This window comes from Pteropus alecto, unplaced genomic scaffold (genome assembly GCF_000325575.1).
Source record: "Pteropus alecto unplaced genomic scaffold, ASM32557v1 scaffold195, whole genome shotgun sequence".
In the NCBI taxonomy this organism is placed as follows: domain Eukaryota; kingdom Metazoa; phylum Chordata; class Mammalia; order Chiroptera; family Pteropodidae; genus Pteropus; species Pteropus alecto.
The window spans coordinates 8,133,391-8,139,773 of NW_006438073.1; the positions used below are offsets into that span (position 1 = coordinate 8,133,391).

At 36.3% G+C, this 6,383-nt stretch overlaps 1 pseudogene; it reads left to right on the plus strand.

Moving 5' to 3' along the window:
- The first annotated feature begins 1,913 nt into the window (after positions 1-1,913).
- LOC112482383 lies at positions 1,914-2,032 on the plus strand (annotated as a pseudogene).
- The last annotated feature ends 4,351 nt before the right edge of the window (positions 2,033-6,383 follow it).

Here is a 6,383-nt window from a genome sequence, read left to right on the forward strand (position 1 = left end):
TACTGCATGGTCCTACGGAGACCAACAGAGACCAACAGAGACCCGCCTGGGCCCAGGTGGTCCCCCACTTCAATGTCTCACGTCTGATTGAGCTTTTTCAAATCCCTAGTCACTAACATGTGCAGGGAATACCTCAAAATCAGATCTCTGCCAGGGAGTCTGACACCCGGCTCATCACATGGACGTCGTCTTGCTATATGACCTGCCCCGCAGCAAAGCCCTCTGGGCTTTTAACTGGACCAGTGCGAATCACCATCCCCATTACTGCACACGCCACCCCAGGACGCCCCTTGCACCCACGATCGCAAATCCACACTCATCCGTCAGTATGTTTAACGCCTCCCCAGGGGTCAGAGCTGGGCTAGTGTGCATCGCCTCCCTTCAACAAAACAGCCCAGGGCAATTCCAGGCCCAGTGCCGTGATTAGAGTGTGTGCACATGTACGTGCTCATGCGTGTACACGAGTGCGTGTGCACGCGCACACATGTGCGTGCGTGTGACGGTCTTTCCTGTTTGCACACGTGCTCTCCATTCCCATTCCTCTTCTCTCTTTCCTGTAGCTCACATGTGGGGTCTTGGGTCATCTCTCTTCAGCTTGAAAATTCTTTTCAGCGTTTCTTAGAATGCAAGTCTGCTGGTGACGAATACTCCCAATGTTTGTTTATCTGACGCCAAAAATACGTTTTCCCCTTAATTATTTCAGGATCCTTTAGTTGCAGGTAGAATTCTTAGTTGACAGTTTTCTTGTTTTCTTTCTTTTAACTCTTCTAATCTATATATGGCAACTATTACTCTGTTTAAAGAAATATAATTAACATTGTAAAAATTTGGAACTTGCTAAAAATGACTTAGCAGACTTGCAAAAAAAAAACCACATACAAGTTCTAAAAATGAAAACTGATAAAAAACAGAAATTAAAACACACAAAAAATGCTCTAAAAATAGCCATAGCAGAGGAAATCAGTAGATAGGAGAATATATCACAATAAATTATCAATAATTCAGCATAGGTTAAAGAGGTGGAAATATAAACTATTAAATAGAATAAGCAGAGGGTAATAGGAGAAAATCGAACATAGACCACTTGAATTCCAGAAGGAGAGCAAAGATAGATAACGTGATGGGTTCGATGGAAAAGATAAATACTGAGGATATTTTTGAGCTGATGGAAGATACCAACCCACAGTATCACTACTGATACTACTGAAATCACTGTAGCATTTGTCTGTAAGAGTAAACATTATGGCTGTTCTACTCCCTATGATATTTCTCAAGCATGAGCATAATATCGAGTGTGTCATTTCCAGGAGGAAAGACCAGTGAGTGCTTAGTCACATCTCCCTTCTCTTTGCTGTAAGGAAGTGGACGGGTGTGTATGCGTGCAGGCTACTTCACCATGGGTCTCATGGTGGCTCCACTGGGCGTGCAGAATGAGCAAAATCAGATATCTGTTGGTTTAAAACACTGACGTTAGGGGGATGTTTGTAACTCAGCGTAAGTTAGCTGAGCATTACTGAAACATGAAATTAAAAAAATAAATCACTGAAACAAAAGTGAACATCAGGGCATAGTAATAGGTGATAGCATAATCCAATCATAAATCAGTAGGTTATTTAGTAAATGGCATTGCCACAGTCGGCTGTCTATCTAGAAGACAAAAATAAGTGTCTCTACCCTCACACATATCTTGGATCACATAGTAAAATTAATTTTAGATGGTCGGATGTTAGAGAGAGAGTTAAAGTCAACAGAAAACCTAGCATACTACAAATAAGAGTCAAAGAGATTTTCTTCCTGAAACCCAGATGTTTTCTAAGGAAAAATTAGCACATTGGATTATAGAAAAATTTAAACCTTTGTATAGCAAACGTTACCATAAAAAAAAATTAAAAAAAAAAAAAAAAACGCTAGCAGTCTACAGCCATGCTAACCTGAATGAGCCCAATCCCATCTGATCTCGGAAGCTAAGCAGGGTCGGGCCTGGTTAGTACTTGGATGGCAGACCACCTAGGAAGACCAGGTGCTGTAGGCATAAAAATTAAAAAATAAAAAAAATAAAAGATTGGAAGCTGACAAGGTCCTTGTTATCTGGGAGGTCAACCAAGGGTTGTCTTGCCTAAAGAAAAATAAAGCACTAGTAGACAAACATGTGAGGTGGAAAATTTTAGTATACAGAGATAATGTGTTACTACTTATAATATAAAAGGAGCTACTATAAGTTCCCAAGAAGGAAACAAATAATACAAAGAAAATTAAATATAATAATTAACAGAAATGCAAATTTAAAGTCTACGAAACATATGGAAAGATCGAATTTACTAGCAGACAGATGTAAACAAAAGTAACAACAATATCCCACTTGAGATTAGTCAGATTCAAAACGTGTAAGATATAAAACCTACTTCTGGTAGCCATGGTTGGTACAGGATACTTTTTAAATGTTTCTGATGCAAAGGGAGAGTGATACCACCCTTTTTTAAAGAAAATAATGTGGCAACATCTATTCAAATTATAAAGAAAAATATATGCATATCTCTGAAAAAGAAATTTCACACCTCTATTTAGTCCATAGAAATCAATTACTAGAACATAAGGAGGTTCTTCCCACCTTTATCTGAGGTGAGAAAAGTACAGACTAATTTAAAAATTATATATATATATATATAGAGAGAGAGAGAGAGAGAGAGAAGGGAGGAATTCAGGGAGGGAGGGAGAGGGAATGAGGGAATAAGTGAGAGAGAGATGCATTTATATACAATAACATGCTAAGAGAAATTTCCATAAAAATAATGAATGAGAATCACGAAGCAGAAAACAATTCTATAATATAGCCCATTTTTATAAAACAACCACCATAGAACTCACAAACCCCTGTATGTGTATTTGGCAGCTTACTTTAATCAGAGCTTGGGGACGAGGACGGATGAACTTGGTGTCTGTGGGAGGTGAGGCCTAAGCAGGAACGAAGAAACAGGACGAGGAGTCCAGCACAGGGCTGTGAGATCAAGAGCCGGTATCTGCTCCAGGTGACACGCGCACACGTGCTGGGGCTGCCGGGAACACGCAGGAGGTCGTCGGAGCCGTTGGTGTGAAGCATCTCCTGTCTCCAGGTGGCCGGGGGTCTCCCTGCGCTTCCACGTGGTGCCTGCTTATCTGCAGAGTATCACGTGATCATGTGGGGGCGGGGGCGGGGGCGGGGACGAAAAGATAGATTAACCCGTGCTGGTGCTTAATACAGGTCACTGCATGGTGGTAAAGAAGATGGAGACACCCACATAATAAAGGAAAAAGGAATAATAAGAAGAAAACTAGATCACTAAGAAAGGAATTCACATACATGCATATAATCACATTTATGTATTGCCGTAAAGTTATTTATGTGGTAGGTATGAACATGTGTGTGGCAAATACATAGTATCCTAATAAATATTTCCTAAATTGGATAAAAAAGAACAGAGATACAGGGCATCTAAATGTGATTTAGATAACTTTATATTAGAAAATCTGAATTTTAGTTTATAATTAAAAAATGAAATTATAATAATTATAGAATATTAAAAAGACACAAATAAGGATCAGAAGAAAATTTAAAATAATTCCGCTGTTCACATTAAATTTTAATTAAAAAGTACTTCTCATAAATAAAGCAATACATGTACATTTTTTAAATTTAAGAAACCAAAAACAAAGAATCTATTATATGTGTATGTAATTATTCTTTAAGTTGTGATCATGACCTATGTGCTGTTTCATAATCCATTTTACTCGATTCCATTTATTTGCTTTATTTTTATCAAAGCGTTTATTATCTGAAATCATTGCAAACTCATTAGCAGGTAAATAAACTCCGTGAGATTAGAGGCTTTTCCTGCCTTGCTTACTGCATGAGTGATAGCGTGAGAACGGTCCCTCCCACAAAGCAGATGTTGAATAATACAAACTATGAAAAAATGGTTTGTTTTTTATTTAATTTACTACATGTGGTTTAGTGGGAAAAGGGTACATTGCTATAAGGAAGAATAAAGTTATTTAACTACTCATCTAGTGTTTTCCGTTTGATTTTGTTCTCAGTTTTCAGTTAGAAGAAGTGCTTTACATTCTTATAATTAACCTTGGTACACAACCTTTGTTAGTTCTTGGGATGGGTGGGTCAAAGAGTACACATACACTTTGCCAAATTGAGGTATATAACCTTTTTTTCCTCTTTTATCGGCTTACATGAGAGTATCTTGAATCTTTGCCAACAATATGCGTTACTGTTTCCCTTTGCCCATTTGAAGGATGAAAAATGGCTTCTCATTTTGTTTATATTCACGTTTCTTAGATAATTAACAAGTTTGGACTTTATCGTAGTAATTTATGAATTATTTTTTCGTATATTTTATCGTTCTTAATGGAGTCATTGTCTTTTTCTTACTGACTTTTTCTTACTGATTTCTTGGAGGTTTTCAAGTAATAAAATCATTAATCATTTCCTTGTCATGTTATAAATATTCTTCCCAGTTTGTAATTTACCTTTCATTCACACTGATAATTTTCTAATGATATTCGAACTTAGTTTTTCAATTTCTAGCACCTCAGTCAACAGATCAAGCCGAGAAATCTCAGGTGAGTGTAAAATAAAAGTTTCTTTTCTTACCTAATTTTTGTGTTTCTTGTATTCTCTTGAATTTACTTCTTTTTATAAATACACTTAATGTCTGTGGAATTACACAAAAGCGTTTGAAAAAATCGCTCATGATATATAATTGTGAACATAATGTAGAGAGATGCTGGCTGAATAATGTAGTTAGGTAGCAATGCCATTTAAATCACACATGATTTATACACTAGGCCAACTCAGAAGTCGGTATCAATGACCTACCATTGTGATATCGATAGCGTAAGATGCGTGGGAAAGAGAAGTTAAAGCGTAGAGTTTTCTTTGTGGTTAAAGAGATGTTGTTATCAGTTTAAAAAAAGATTTTTATAAGATTATTCATGCATGCTTTATAGTAACCACAAACAAAAAATAAAACCTGTAGTAGATACACAAAAGAGAAAGAGAAAGAAATGAAAGCATATCACTACAAAAAATTATCACATCACAAATGAAAATAGCAAGAGGAAGAAAGAAACAAAGGAACTACAAAACAGAAAACAATTAATAAAATGGAAATAGTTAACCTTTTCCGATCAATAATTACTTTAAATGTGAATAGATTACAGTCTCTACTCAAAAGACGTAGAGTATCTAAATGAGTTAAAAAAAAAAATCAAGCAGTATATACTGCCTACAAGAGACTCGTTTTAGCTTTAAGGACACACATAGACTCAAAGTGAAGGGCTGGAAAAAGGGTTTCCATGCAAATGAAAAAACAAGAGAGAGAGAGAGAGAGGAGAGAGAGAGAAAGCAGTGGTGACTGTATGAATAGTAGGAAAAAAACAGATTTTAAGTTAAAAACTGAAAAGACACAAAAAAAGTCATTATATAATGATAAAGAAGTCAATTATTAAGTAGATATAACAACTGGAAATATATATACAAGTAACATTGAAACACTCGAATGTATAAAGCAAATATTGACAGAAATGAAGAGAGAAGTGGACAGCCAAACAAGAACAACAGAGAATTTAAATATCTCATTTTCTACAACCAAGAGCTCATCCAGACAGCAAAGCAATAAGGAAACCGCAAACACTGTAGACCACATAACTCTGAACGACACGTACAGAACATTTCATCCAACAGCAACAGAACATACATTCTTTTCAAGTGCATATGGAACACTATCCAGGACAGAGCATATGCTGGGCCACAAAAGCAGTCTTATCAAATTTCAGAAGATTGAAATCATATCCAGTATCTTTTCTGACCAAAATGGTATAAAATTGTATCCATACAAATGTAAAAACGGAGAGAGAGAGCGAGCGAGCGAGCGAGCGAGCAGGGCTGACTATGTGTATATTAGAAAAAGAAAATCTAAACGGAGCAATAATGAGTGAAGATATTGAATCAGTGATCAAAAACCTCCCAGCAGCAGAAAACCAAGGACTAAACGGTTTCACTGGTGAATTCCACAAAATGTTTAAGGTAGAATTGACGCCAATCCTTTCAAAACTCTTCCAAAACTTCAAGAGGAGGAAATTATCTTACTTGGCCAGCATTATCCTCATACAAAGCAAGAAAAGAAGAAAAAGTAAATCACAGACCAGTATCCCTGACGAACATAGATGTGAAAATCTTTTACGAAATACTCACAAATCAAATTCAACAGCACATTTAAAGGAGCTTATATCACGATCAAATGGGATTTATTTCTTAGATGCAAAAATGGTTCAACATACATAAATCAATAAATGTTAATACATCTCTGTAACAGAATTAAAGATAAAAATACGAT